The sequence below is a fragment of the Tursiops truncatus genome, chromosome 8, assembly GCF_011762595.2.
Source record: "Tursiops truncatus isolate mTurTru1 chromosome 8, mTurTru1.mat.Y, whole genome shotgun sequence".
NCBI lineage: Eukaryota > Metazoa > Chordata > Mammalia > Artiodactyla > Delphinidae > Tursiops > Tursiops truncatus.
This window is the reverse complement of record NC_047041.1, coordinates 34,614,679-34,630,978: the sequence shown is the minus strand read 5'-3', so window position 1 is coordinate 34,630,978 and position 16,300 is coordinate 34,614,679.

Below are 16,300 nucleotides of genomic sequence, written 5' to 3'. Positions count from 1 at the left end.
ATATGAACAGGTGAATTACCAGTAATGAAATTGAATTATTAAAAACAAAACAAACAAATAAAATCTCCCAACACGCAAAAGTTCAGGACCAAATTTCTTTGCAGGTGAATTCTACCAAGCATTTAGAGATGAATTAACATCTCTCCTTCTCAAGCTATTCCAAAAATTGCAGAGGAAGGAACATTTCCTAACTTGTTCTATGAGGCCAGTATCACACTAATACCAAAACCAGAAAAAGATATCACAAAAGAAGAAGATTATAGGCCAATATCACTGATGAATATAGAAAAATCCTCAATAAGATATTAGCAAAATGAACAATACATTAAAAGGCTCATATAACATTTTCAAGTAGGATTTATCACAGGGATGCAAGGAGAGTTCAATATCCATAATTCAATCAATGTGATATATCACATTAACAAACCGAAGAATAAAAACCATATGATCATCTCAATGGATGCAGAAAACAATTTTGACAAAACTCAACACCCATTTATGGTAAAACTCTCAACAAAGTGGGTATAGAAGGAAAATACCTCAACATAATAAAGGCCACGTATAATAAGTCCACAGCTAACATCATACTCAATCGTGAAAAGCTGAAAACATTTCTTGTAAGATCGGGAATAAGGCAAAGATGCCCACTCTAACCACTTTTATTCAACAAAGTACTGAAAGTTCTAGCCACAGAAATAAGCAAAAAAAAAAAAAAAAGGCAATAAAAGGAATTCAAATTGGAAAGGGAGAAGTAAAATCATCACTGTTTGTAGATGACAGGATCCTGTACATAGAAAATCCTCAAGATGCCTACAAAATACTACTAGAACTCATCGATGAATTCAGTAAATTTGCAGGATACAAAGTTAATATACAGAAATATATTGTATTTCTATACACTAACAATGAACTATCAGAAGGAACAATTAAGAAAACAATCCTGGGCTTCCCTGGTGGCACAGTGGTTGAGAGTCCGCCTGCCGATTCAGGGGACATGGGTTCGTGCCCCAGTCTGGGAAGTTCCCACATGCCACAGAGTGGCTAGGCCTATGAGCCATGGCCACTGAGCCTGTGTGTCCGGAGCCTGTGCTCCGAAACAGTGAGAGGCTCGCGTACATAAAAAAAAAAAAAAAAAAAAAAAAAAGGAAAGAATCCCATTTAAAATTGCATCAAAAAGAATAAAACACCTAGAAATAAATCTAACCAAATATGCAAAAAGCCTGTACTCAGAAAACTACAAGACACTAATGAAAAAAATTGAAGACAAAACAAACAGATAGATAGATATACCATATTCATGGATTGGAAAAAATTAATATTATTCAAATGACCATACTACCAAGGCAATCAACAAATTCAGTGCAATTTCTATCAAAATACCAAGGAATTTTTCACAAAATTAGAACAAATAATTGTAAAATTTGTATGGAATCACAAAAGACCACAAATAACCAAAATAATCTTGAGAAAGAATAAATTTGAATGTACCATCCTTCCTGATTTCAAACTATAATACAAAACAATAGTAATCAAAATTGTGTGGTACAAAAAAGACAGATAGAAAAATGAAACAGAATGGAGAGTTAAGAATTGAACCCACACTTACATGGAAAATTAATCTATGACAAAGGAGGCAAGAATATACAATGGAGAAAAGACAGTCTCTTCAATAAGTGGTGTTGATAAATCTGGACATATACATACAAAAGAATCAAACTGGACTAGTCTCTCACACTATGCACAAAAATAAACTCAAAATATATTAAAGAATTAAATGTAAGACCTGAAACTATAAAACTTCTAGAAGAAAGCATATGCAGTATCTCTTTCGCATCGATCTTCATAATGCTTTTTTGGCTATGTCTCCTCAGACAAGGGAAACAAAAATGACAAGGCCACCTACTAAATGGGAGAAGATATTTCCAATTGAGATATCTGATAAAGGGTTAATATCCAAAATATACAACAAACACATACAACTCAACATCAATTACAAGCAAACAAAGAGCCTGATTAAAAAATGGGTAGAGGAACTGATTAGACATTTTTCCAAGGAAGACATACACATAGCCAATAGGCACATGAAAAGATGCTCTATATCACTAATCATCAGGGTAATGCAAATCAAAACCACCATGAGATATCAACTTACACCTAATTAAACATGAGAGCTTTTGTACAACAATGGAAACCATTAACAGAACGAAAAGACAACCTTCAGAATGGCAGAAAATATTTGCAATAGAAGTGACCAGGGCTTCCCTGGTGGCGCAGTGGTTGACAGTCCGCCTGTCGATGCAGGGGACACGGGCTCATGCCCCGGTCTGGGAAGATCCCACATGCCACGGAGCGGCTGGACCCATGAGCCATGGCCACTGAGGCTGTGTGTCCAGAGCCTGTGTTCCACAATGGGAGAGGCCATAGCAGTGAGAGACCCACGTACCGCAAAAAAAAAAAAAAAAAAAAAAAAAAAAAAAGAAGTGACTGACAAGAGATTAATCTCCAAAATATACAAACCACTCCTGCAGTTCAATATCAAAAAAACAAAAAACCCAATCAAATAATGGGCAGATGATCTAAATAGACATTTCTCCAAAGAGACATACAGATATCCAAAAAGCACATGAAAAGATGCTCAACATCACTAATTATTAGAGAAATGCACATCAAAACTACAATGGGGTATCACCTCACACTGGTCAGAATGGCCATCATCCAAAATCTACAAACAATAAATGCTGGAGAGGGTGTGGAGAAAAGGGAACCCTCCTACATTGCTTGTGGGAATGTAAACTGGTACAACCACTATGGAGAACAGTATAAAGGTTCCTTAAAAAACTAAAAATAGAGCTACCATATGATCCAGCAATTCCATTCCTGCGCATATACCCAGAGAAAACCATAATTCGAAAAAATACATGCACCCCGATGTTCATTGCAGCACTATTTACAGTAGCCAGGAAATGGAAGCAACCTAAATGTCCATTGATGAATGAATGGATAAAGAAGATGTGGTACTTATATACAATGGGACATTACTCAGCCATTTGTAGCAACATGGATGAACCTAGAGACTGTCACACTGAGTGAAGTCAGACAGAGAAAGACAAATATCATATGATATCGCTTATATGTGGAATCTAAAAAATTGATACAAATGACCATATTTACAAAAGAGAAATAGAGTCATAGTTGTAGAAGACAAATGTATGGTTACCAAGGGGGGAAAGGGGGATAAAGTGGGAGACTGGAATTGATATATACACATTGCTATATATAAAATAGATAACTAGGGCTTCCCTGGTGGCACAGTGGTTGAGAGTCCGCCTGCCAGTGCAGGGGACATGGGTTCGTGCCCCGGTCCGGGAGGATCCCACATGCCATGGAGCGGCTGGGCCCGTAAGCCATGGCCGCTGAACCTGTGCATCCGGAGCCTGTGCTCCGCAACGGAAGAGGCCACAACAGTGAGAGGCCTGCGTACCGAAAAAAAAAAAAAAAAAAAAAAAAAGAGAACTAATAAGAATCTACTGTATAGCACAGGGAACTCTTCTCAAGAGGCCTATATGGGAAAAGAAATCTAAAGAAGAGCATATATATGTATATCTATAACCGACTCACTTTGATGTACACTTGAAACTAATACAACATTGTAAATCAACTATACTCCAATAAAAATTAATTTAAAACAATCACCTCCCACCTGTCAGAATGGCTATTGTCAAAAAGACAATAAATAACAAGTGTTGGTGAGGATGTGGAGAAAAGGGAATCCTTGTACACTGCTGCTGGCATGTAAATTGGTACAGCCAGTATGGAAAACATTATGGAGATTCCTCAAAAAATAAAAATTGGACTACCATATTATCCAGCAACACCACTCCTGGGTATTTGTTTGAAGAAAACAAAAACACTGTTAGAAACAATATATACACCCCTATGTTCATAGCTGCATTATGTACAATAGCTAAGATATGAGAGCAACTTAAGTGTCCATCAGTAGATGACTGGATAAAAAGGAATACAATCTGGCCATTTAAAACAAAATGGATGGACCGAGTGGGTATTACGTTAAGTGACATAGACAGAGAAAGACAAATGCTGCATGATTTCACTTATATGTGGAGTCCAACAAAACAAAATGAATGAACAAACTTAACAAACCATAAATGGAGTTCTAGATACAGAGAACAGGTGTCTGCCAGACAGGAGGTGGGTAGGTGGAGGAAAGCAATAGGTGAGGAAAATGAAGAGGTACAAACCTCTAGTTGCAAAATAAATGAGTCATGGGTATGGGTATGAAATGTACAGTGGGGAGATTATATTAAATAACTTTGAAATATCTTTGTGTGGTAACATATTGTAACTAGACTTATTGTGGTGATCATGTTGAAATGTATAGAAATATCAAACCACTATGTTTTGTAACAAGATCTAACACAGTGTTGTAAGCCAATTATACTTCAAAACAAACAAATAACTCATAGAAAAAGGGAGCAGATTTGTGGTTACCATTGTTGGAGAGGTAGGGGAGTGGGGGGATCAGGGTAGGGGGATTTGGTTGAAGGTGGTCAAAAGGTACAAACTTCCATTTATAAGATAAATAAGTACTAAGGATGTAATGTATGACATGATAAATATGATTAACACAGCTGTACGTTATATATGAAAGTTGTTAAGAGAGTAAATCCTAAGTCCTCATCACAAGAAAAAAATTTTTTCTCTATCTTTTATTTTGTACCTATATGAAATGGTATATATTCACTAAACTGGTGATAATCACTTCATGACGTATGTAAATCAAATCTTTATGCTGTAAACCTTACACTTATACAGTGCTATATGTCAGTTATATCTCAATAAAACTGGAAGAAAAAAATTAACTGGAAATATACAGAGACTCAAAATTGTTGGGTCCTGTCCTTGCTAATGCTTTCTAGAGTCACTAATTCAAAAAATTGCATGTTTTTCACCACTATTATGTTTATGAGGGCAGAAATTTTTTTTCTTCTATTTTTAAGCTACTGTATCACCTGAAGTTAAAACAGTACCTGGAACATAATAGGCTTTTAAGAAACTTGTGTTGAATGAATGAATAAACAGATATTTATTAAATACTCAGTAAACACAATAGTGTAGTTCAACCATGAAAAATCTAAAGTGTCTGAACCATTAAGCTTACACTCTATTGTTTACAACGATAAAGCTACAAACTATATAATATGAGAAAGCAATAACATCTAGAAAGAAGCAAGTAATGTGATAGTGAGTGGCAAGGAATGAAATATCTACTTGGGTTGACAGAAAAGGGCTCTATGGGAGATACCTGGGCTGATTCTGATAATGAGAAAGAGTCAAACTTATGAAGATCTACAAGAAATGTATCAGGACAAAGACATGTGCAAAGACATGACATGACATGGGAATGAGAAAGAGATTTTCCAGGAAGTGAAAGAATGTAAGTGTTGGAAAGGCATTATGGTCATTGAGAAGGGATGAAGTCACGGATATAGACAAAGACCAGCTCAAGTAAGGTGGTCTTACTTATGTAGGAAATTTGGATTTTATTCTAATTTTAACCAGAATAGCTGTCACATGACAGTTTTAGGTAGGAGAGAAAATAATTGAGATGAGCTGTGAAAATATGTCTTGTTGCTATTGCTGTGTGGTGATCGGATGGTCATGGTGTGTGACAATATTGGGGATTTCATTGTTTATTATTTCATTTTATGAACCACACTTACATAGTTTCAATAATCTCTATTTCACATAGTAGTAGTTTCAGTAATCTCTATTTCACATAGTAATCTCTATTTCACATAGTAATCTCTATTTCACATAGTAATCTCTATTTCACATAGTATCTACCTACAGAGTAGGTAGATATTGTCTATTGTTTTCCAAAAACATAAACATCTAACTTTATACTCTCAATAACATACGTTGTCTTAGTCAATTTAATTTTTTAATGGCTATTATTAATGATTTTTTAACAACTAAATTGTTAATATAACTATTAAAAGTTGAGACCTCAGTACATATATATTTTATATATATGTATATATATGTGCATATATACATATATACGAATGTATTTGAGTTGTTCTGTGCATGTATATTTGTACTGTGTGTGTTGTTTGTTTCATTGCTGGACTAAGACACTCTGCGTTAGTCAACCCCATTGATCCTGCTGTAAGGCAGACCCTCAGTTGTCACTGGGGAGACTGAATCATTGTTGCTGCTTAGAGGGGGAGATGGGCTGAGACTTGCCTTTTCCTTTTCTTGAGCTTGATAAACTTATTTCTCAGCTAGTTTGTTGTTGGGATTTTTGTGTTTCCTTTTTCTAATATAGCTGCTGCTAGTAAATGGAGTTGGTAGGAAGTTAAGAGTTTTACAGTCTCCTCTTTAATGTTCCTATCATGAAAAGCAAATTGTTCCCAAACCATTTGGATATCAAAAGTATATTTCAGATGAAAATTAAATGGCTGACCCAGATGGGTGGGATGGGGGGGAGGGAGGCCCAACAGGGAGGGGATATATTTATACATATAGCTGATTCACTTCATTGTAGACCAGAAACTAACACAACATTTTAAAGCAACTATACCCCAATAAGAAAAAAACATTTTGTAATAACCTTTAAGGGAAAAGAATCTGAAAAACGAAATATATATTTATGTATAGCTGAATCACTTTGCTGTACACCTGAAACTAACACAGTATTGAAAATTAACTATATTTCAATAAAAATAAATTATTTTAAAAAAATTGACAAGGGGGTATAAAACTCTCTGCTGCAAATATTTTTCCCCACAATCTTTTCATAGGTTCATCCCAATTTTATTGTCTTCTGAATTTAATAATATCTATCAAAATATTTATAAGTATTCAGTATACTAAGACAGAAAATCTGAAATCCAACACTGGAATACTTGCATAGACAATCACACTCACAAGAATAACATATTTACTTAAAATTACTTCATATAAAATATCCTTGTGTTTAAAGCAAATGAGAATTTATTACATGGTTAAATTAATGTTGAAATGTATTTGTAAAGCCATATATTAGATAAATGTAATACAGCTAATGAAATTCTATAGCACGAACATTCTGCCTTGTAACAATATATTATTTAAGGTCTGTGGAAACTAAGTGTTTTAACGTACATTGTGCTGTTGATCATTATAGGATTTTGACATCTTAAAAAGAGGTTGTGTTTATATCATGAGGATATGAAGATAAGCCAACACACTGAAACCTAAAGTCTCCTTTGAAATACAAGCTTTCATTTTATAGGTGTTTATTATGAACAGCAAACTTTTTACAAATGATTAGACTCAGGCTGAAAATGGTATTGAATGACTTTTGCTTGAGTTTACAGTGCTGTTAAAGTTGTAGACAGCTTTTTTCACTAAAAATACAGTGTCATTCAAGGAGATGACAGGTTGCAGTGTCCCTTTTTATATCTGTAAATTCTGTTGCTGTGTATGTGCAAGAGCAGGGAAAATCTGAGAAATGTCGCACTGTACTCCCAACTTCCTACTCCTTAAGGCTTATGCACGATGGCCTACTTGAATCTCATTACTCCATCTAGGGTTGTCCTATGTCTCTATTACAGTACAAGAGCAACTTCTTTTGTGCCCTACCTTCTCAATTTTTCTCATTTCAACAGTTATTGTTTGAGGGCTTATCATGTTCAAGACAAAATGCCAGGCACTGAACATGAAAAAGGGATAAACCCATGGCTCCTTTTCTTAAGATTCCGCATAACTGTTTGAATACATACATATGTTCACAAATATTTTCTTTGTAAAAATATGAGTGGAAAGGTGGTGGCATGCATAAAGTGTTGTGGTAATGTGAACAATGTTGAACTTTAGAAGAGATAATCTGATTTTTTAAAGTATAGTATTGATAGCTGATTATGAACTCATGTATTACTCATCTTGCCCACATGTAATACAGAGAATATCATATCTACCTAAGGAGGAAAACTGGATAAAATATTTAACTTGCACAGCAATATGATTTAAGTAATTAAGATTATACCAAAATGGCTGTAATCTATAAATATTAATGTGTGCTAACCTATGAATATGGCAAGTAATATTGCAGATAATTTTTTAGGTGTACAGAGGCTTTTTTTAAGACTCTCACATTAGGAAAGTGCTAGTGAAGTACAAAATAAATGAAAATAGTAGATAAAGATATCATATTTCTATGATATATCTATAGAAAATTTCTGCGGCTTCCCTAGTGGCGCAGTGGTTGAGAGTCCGCCTGCCGATGCAGGGGACGTGGGTTCATGCCCCGGTCCGGGAAGATCCCACATGCCGTGGCTGGGCCTGTGAGCCATGGCTGCTGAGCCTGCGTGTCCGGAGCCTGTGCTCCGCAACAGGAGAGGCCACAACAGTGAGAGGCCCACGTACCGCAAAAAAAAAAAAAAGAAAATTTCTGAGCCTATCTTTAGTGAGGTTCTTCAGTAGATATTGTGACTACAGTTAGAACAAGATGAATATCAGGAGTTGGACATAATTATCTCATTTAATTTACTATAATCTTCTGACATTGATAAAATCCTCTTTGTTTCTCACATGAGGAACTAAGGCTGAGGAAATTCAAGTAACATACTCAAGGTCCCAGAACTAGCAAGCAGCAGAATCAGAATTTAATGACAAGAAGTCTTACAGGTTCTGTGGTATATAGAAAAAAATTTTAAATACAAAACAAAATGTATAGTACTTGACTGAATAAGTCATAGGAAAATATCAAGACGAACCAATTTCAGAGCTGTGAAATTAAACAGGAATCCATTCAAATTCTGACTCCAAAATTTACTACCTGCATACTTTTGACCATATTATTTAATTTCTTTGAAAAAATATGTGAAATACTGTGTTCAGGTAAATTAAAATTAATGAAATATATACTAAACATTTATTAAAAGCTGATGACAAAAATAATTAATTCCTTTTACTTTGCTCAGTTTGAATGAACATATAGTCTAATAAAGAAGAGATAATTTGTATTCAAGTAAATAATATTCAGAAGAAAAAGTGCATAATACTATAAGAAAAAGTTATATAATATTTTAAAATCTAGCTTCTCTTAAGGATTATCTGATTTCTACAACTATAGAGCATTTCTTTATTTTGGTTAGATGTTTATTACTTAGTTTTTACATTCATAGTTTATTATGCTTACCTTACACACAGTGAATAATTTCCAGGTTTCCACTATACATAACCTAGGCTCTCGCCCAAAGTCTTGGATTCTCCAACCACTGAGGTAAATAATTATATAACTGTACTTCTTCTTGCCTTAATTTCCTCAAATATAAAATTGAATTGAGGTTTTTGCCAAAACACATTCATAGAAATTTTGAGGAAATAAGTTGATGTAAAACCATTTAGAAAATTCATTAGGTTGATAAAAGTATATTCATACCTTATAATTGGTGTTAATAAAGTAACACTTATTTAACTTTCAGTGCCATGCGTATCCTCAATTATAGGCTGCCAAGACAGTTGACTGTAACTAAAATAATACAGTCTTGCAGTGTGCTCATAAAATTCTCCAAGAAAAGTGTTATATCCTATAACAAATACTTTGTGCTGTATTTGTATAAAATGTCAGAACCTCAAATAACAAAAGAACTTTAAACTTAAGTGAGGAAAGACTTTACCACAGGAGGGCAAACCTGGCCTTTTAAAATAGATACACAGCTATATATAAGGGGAAGTGTACTGAGGTCCACAAGTTACTTTGAAATACATCAAAAATAGAATGGATTGATGGGTGGATAGAGGGATAAATAGATTGATACATATGAGGAAACCAATTACACTAATAAAATATTAAGGGCAGAATATCTATAGTGGGTAAATAAGCATTCATTCTATTTTTTTTAATTTTGCTACATTTGAAAATTTTATAGTAAAACTGAAAAATAATGGGGTATTCAGGGAGAAGAAAAATTAGCCATTAGAATGTGTCTCCATTCCTTACCCTATGACTTTCAGAATCTATTTCTTTCAACATTTGGCAGTATCAAGGCACCTATGTGCTCCCCTAAAGCACCCTACTCACCTCACTTCTTCTAATCCCTCAACTCCTCACTTTGTGTGTAGCTTCGATTTTCTGGGTGCTGTCTCCTTTCAGAGCTTAGAGTTGCTTAATCTGTGGATGATATTGTTCCAAACGCTACACCTCCCCTCAGCTGGATCCACCACAAACATCCATGGGGACCAGGTTAACTATGTTAAACACATAAATCCCCACAAGAAAACCTATGGGACAAAGAAGAAAACACCAAGTGCTGTAGATATCTCTCATTCTATAAGGACTTAATTTTCAAATCAAAGAAATATTTTTAGAAAACCATGATGATATATTGGAGCAAAGTGTTTTGATAACTATTTAACAAGTGGCTGTCTGTAATAATTCTAATATTTTTCTACACCCTTGCACAGCTCTTCCTCATAATGGGCTCCCATAAATTTTAATTTCAGGGTGAATGAAGCAGTCAGTGGTAGATTGCTTTAATTATTGTTATTCATTGCTCTTATTGTTACAATTCTTAGTGTGATTTAACATTTATTAAGGTTGTGCCATATGGTAGTCTACCTACTCAAAATAATCAGATGTTCTGATGTATGTTCATGACAGATTTTAATTTCCTTCTGTGTTTGATGTAAATTCTCTCTTTTCTATTTAAACAAAATCCTGTATTTATCACTCTCGGTTTTCTGGTTGTTTTCTAAAACTACAGTCAGTGATGTGTGATGAAAAGAACTCTAAATAGCAGCCAGAAGACAAGTTTTAGGAAATAATTAGCCATGTACTTTTATAGATTTTTTTGAGTTATACAAATAATTTAACTTGTCTTCATTTTTTTTTAATTTATAAATTGAGGAGGATAACCTGAATGATTTCTAATGTTAGTACCAGTTCTATCATTTTGTGTGTTTTGTTATGACTGAAACCATTCACTGTGTGAAGCAAGCATTAATTGCCTAGAGCAAAACAATTGAAATCAAATTCTATTTATACAACTTGTTTGCCTATTTCTTAATCTTGATAATTATTTAGTTTGTTTTTCAGTATTTTTGTCTTGTTATTCCATTCGTATTACAGCTATAATAAAATTTTTTGGCATCGTTACATTCTAAGGCTGATATTTTACCTATAAATATCAACGTAAGTATAAATTTTATTTTGATAGTGCTCTGGCTTATGGTATACAGTAAAAGAAGACATGTAAATGGTTCCTCATTCTGGAGCCTAACTGAAATAATTAAAGACTCTGCCCTGCTCCTTCTTATGTTGCAAAGAAAAGTAAAACACAGCATGACACAATAGAAAGACTATAATTGTCTTCACGGCCCAGCCAAGTTATGTGGATGCTGTGTACCTCTAGGGGAATTACCTCTCTGAACTCTATCATGATAATAACATTAACTTCCCATGATTGCCTTAAGTACTAGAAATAACATATTCACAAAATATTTGACATAGTGTGTTTTTCATAAAAGAAAACATTAAAATAAGTCAGAATGTGGAAGGTGGTCTCAAATTTAGGTAGTAAAGGTCAATGGCAATGGAATATTAATCAGATGAAGCGACAATAACACTTGTTTGAATGGGATGATATTAAAGGTCTTTAGTCAGGTTGAAGCAAACTCAATGAGTAAGTTGGAATGTCATGTACTTGGAATCATTTTTTTTTTCTTTTAAAAACATCATTTAAAAATACTTTAAGTAGGGGCTTCTCTAGTGGCGCAGTGGTTGAGAGTCCGCCTGCCGATGCAGGGGACACGGGTTCGTGCCCCGGTCCGGGAAGAGATCCCATATGCCGCGGGGCGGCTGAGCCCGTGAGCCATGGCTGTTGAGCCTGCATGTCCGGAGCCTGTCCTCCGCAATGGGAGAGGCCACAACAGTGAGAGGCCTGCGTACTGAAAAAAAAAATACGTTAAGTAACCTCAAATTTCTTTGTTTTATTGAATTAAGCATTCTTATATTTTACAGCAGGATTTCACATAACGTACTAAGTAAAGCTAAGGGTGGTATTTATTCCAGCTATGCATTTTCTTTTCAACTCTTTAGATACACTATACTTGAAGCTTCTTGATTTTTTTCCCCTATGTACATCATATTTCCATACATCTGATGAAGTAATATCAATCCCCTCCCCAGTTTCAGTATATATGACACCCACTGCCATGCCTGTTCTTCAAAAGTCCTTTTCTCTTTATTTATCTGCTATGGCACATTACTACATACTGTAATTGTCTTTTTATGACTCTAGTCCCTCTCCCACTCCCATTTACCTTGAGTTCATTAAGGTGAGACTGTGCTTCAGGTCTGATATTTATTAAGGGGAACTTATTTTTCCTAATCACACTAGCAACATATTATTGTGAGTGATAAGGGAAAATCTGAGTAGAATGTAAAATAATATACTTATGTGGGAAAGAAATTTGAACCTCTTCAGTCTAGTTTCCTTAAATTACAGATGATGACTTAAAAAGTTTTATATAATTAGTGAAAAGAAATCCTAGTGTATTAGTTTGCTAGGGCCACCATAACAAAGTACTACAGACTTTGTGGCTTAAACAAGAGAAATTTATGTTGTCACAGTTCTGAACACTAGAAGTCTAAAATCAAGGTATTGGCAGTATTGGTTTCTTCCAGTGCCTCTCTCCTTGGCTTGTTGATGCTTGTCTTCTCCCAATGTCTTCACATGGCCTTCCCTTTTTTCGTGTCCATGTCCTAATCTCTTCTTATAATGACACCAGTCATATTGGATCAAGGCCCATTCGTATGACCTCATTTAAATTTACTTGCCTCTTTACTTGCCTCCAAATACAGTCACATTCTAAGGTAATTAGAGTTAGGACTTCAACATGAATTTTGGATAATCACAATTCAGACTATAACACCTAGATAGTTAGCAGATAGTTTCTATTGGAATGAAGTTCAATTTCTTTGAATTATATAACAACTATATAGTTAAAATTTTTAGACCAAATTTTGTAAATATAATTTCCAGAAAATCAAAATAGAATAAAAGCAATGCAATGGACAACTGTGAACTCTAATGATCAAGTTTAGAGGATACATAGAGCGCAGATCTGTAAAGATATAAAAACAGACTAGAAAATGTTGAAATAATAATCATACAGGTATATGATTGGACTCCACAAGATGCCTACTCTCTTGCTCTTTGTACATCTCTTGTCCAACCAAGTCTTGCTTTACCTTCACCTTACTCACATGATTGCATCCCCCTCCTGATCTTAGCATTCAGTCAGTAACAGCATTTGTGATCAACTAACCCCAAGCTGAGGATTGTTCTGGTCCTCAGACTGGAAGCTTCCCATTATGTTGGGTTATCAACAAGATACGTCAGTCCTCAGGACAGTGGTTAACCTGAAGAGTTGTTGGCGATATGTTCCTCCAACAGTTCCCCTGGTACCCAAGAAGCCCTCCTGGCCATCATTCCCCCTATAACCAGTAGACTCCTCTTCCCTAGAGTAGCAAAGACTGCTGTGGAGTCCTGCCTGCCATCCACCATACAAAGTGGGGTGTCATTCCTGGGTCTTTATCTTTGACTTGTAAGATTCACTGTCCAACAAATAGTTGATGTCTCTGTTGCTGACTCTGGGTTCTTTCTTCAGTCTTGAGGCTGGGCAGTTACAATATTCTGGGACTGTGGGATGCAGCCCAGCAACAGGTAGTTGACTTTTCCAGGTTTAAGACATAATATGAGTGAATCATAATTGAATATGTTTGTCATTATCAATTTTTAAAAAAAAATTAGTCTATAGACCAGAATAAATAATCCCCAAATAAAAACCCAATAGTATATTGGCATAAAATTTATATTAAATATCACCTTTCACCTACAGGAGAAAATATGATGCTTCAACAAATGTTGGGACAAATGGCATACATTTTAGAAAAAAATATAACTCAAGCACCCTGCTTCATATCTTGAATAAAATTAAATACATTTCATTTGCATTAAGTAAATTTAAAAAATCTACTCACAAAGAGAAATCACAAAGTTAAAAAGTACATGAAAGTCTGGGAGGAAATATTTTTAAAATATATAAAACAAAAGTTTTAATACCAAAAAAAGAGTATGAGAGGGCTTCCCTGGTGGCACAGTGGTTAAGAATCTGCCTGCTCATGCAGGGGACACAGGTTCGAGCCCTGGTCCAGGAAGATCCCACATGCTGCGGAGCAACTAAGCCTATGTGCCACAACTACTGAGCCTGTGCTCTAGAGCCCGCGAGTCACAACTACTGAGCCCACGTGCCACAACTACTGAAGCCGGCATGCTTAGAGCCCATGCTTTGCAAAAAGAGAAGCCACCACACTGCAACGAAGAGTAGCTTCCCCTTGCCGCAACTAGAGAAAGTCCATGCACAGCAACGAAGACCCAATGCAGCCAAAAATAAAATGTAAATAAAAAAATTTTAAAATGTATTATAAAAAAAAGATTAAAAGGGAAAATAAAAAATTAGCAAAGTTTATAATCATGCAATTAACATAGAAAAACTATAAATACAAAATAAGCATATGAAAATATATTTATCATCATAACTATGAAAGTGCTAATTATGATAGATATATATCACATAATATATATATGACAATGATATAATAAATAATATAATACACTGCAATATATTATACAATATATTTGCTAAATAAATATATTTGATAATGGTAAAATATTGTAATTGAAAGTATTTGATAATATATGTATATTATATTTTATATACAAAATAATATATAATATACTTTTAAAACAATTTAATAATATATGCATATTATATATTACATATCTTATAAAGCAACTTGATATTATATTATATATAAAAATGTATTTTTAAGTAATTTGATAATAAATATATATCTTGAGTCTTTTGCTCCAGCAAATTCTATTTCCTTAATTTAATGTATTGAAAATTTAAAAATACACAACAAACATCTGTGAACTGAGATATTTGAAGTAAGGAAATTAGAGCTGTTAGGCAGCCTATTTTCTCGACAAATCACAATATGTTTCTGTGGGATTGGCATCAAATTATACAAAAAGCTTCCAAGGTTATGGACTTAGTATATATAAAAGGCATATAAAAGTCCTTTGGAGTTTTTTTTTCAAATAAGTCAACAATGACTTATGTGTGTGTGTGTGTGTCTGTGTGTGTGTCTGTGTGTGTGTCTGTGTGTGTGTCTGTGTGTGTGTTTGCCAAGAGCTGTAGATCACCACAGGGTTAGGCAGACATATCCTTAAGCCTTCCACCCGAATGACTATATTAAGCATAAAAGGAAGAGCCCACTTATTTTAATTATCTATAGCAAAGAGTGGCTACAATGTTCATTATAATTATCTTAAAACTCACCTGGCAGTTAATCTCACTACTTATCTTTCTAATTTCTATTGAAAGGACATGATTAAACATTTGCCAACATTATTTAGACTGTATGCTCATGAATCTGGGAGTTTGAGTCAAACTAGAGATTTCAGGGTTAACTATTTAGCTATAAAGATAGATTTTCTCGGAAAGGAGTGCAGTTTCTGTGGCTGTGTAGAAAATGTAGACTATTTCTTCTTTCTTGGACAAGTACCAACCTCATGTCAGTGTAGAAGGACCAGAATGTGCCTAGCATTCCAAATGGGTGTTTGCCAATTTGAAAGAGTTTTTAAAAGAAAAGGGGCTATTGTACATTATTTTATTTTAAATCACAAAGTGTATGGTTGGTAGATCAGGCCACACAGGAAAAAAAAAAGAAAAAGGAAGAGAAATGAATTTTGCTGACCCTCCACACAAATTTTTTCTCCTTCACTTAGAAACTTGCAAGGCATCTTTTTATTTTGTTTTCTCTTTTTAACCTTTTGTCTTCTCTCTGGGCTGTCATTCTGTGTTTGTGGGGTAAAAGCATCCTGGCTAGAATATTAGCCCCCACTTAGGGACAGCAAGCCACTAGATAGTCACTTACTTTTATTACATATACCAAAGATGGGCTGTATACAAAAGGCACTTCAGCAGCATTCATATTTGCAGTTAAGCAATGCAAGAGCAGAAAGTGGTTTGGATCAGACCTATGGACATAGAAAAGGGAGTTGATGAAGATAAAATGAAAAATATAAAGCATGAAACAACATTAATTACCTTTCAGGGTAAAAACCAGGAGGTCTATGACAATGCTTAAGAGCTCAGACTTTGATGTCAAACAAACAGAAGCTGAAACCCCATCTGCTGCCGTTAACCAGCTCTGTGACCT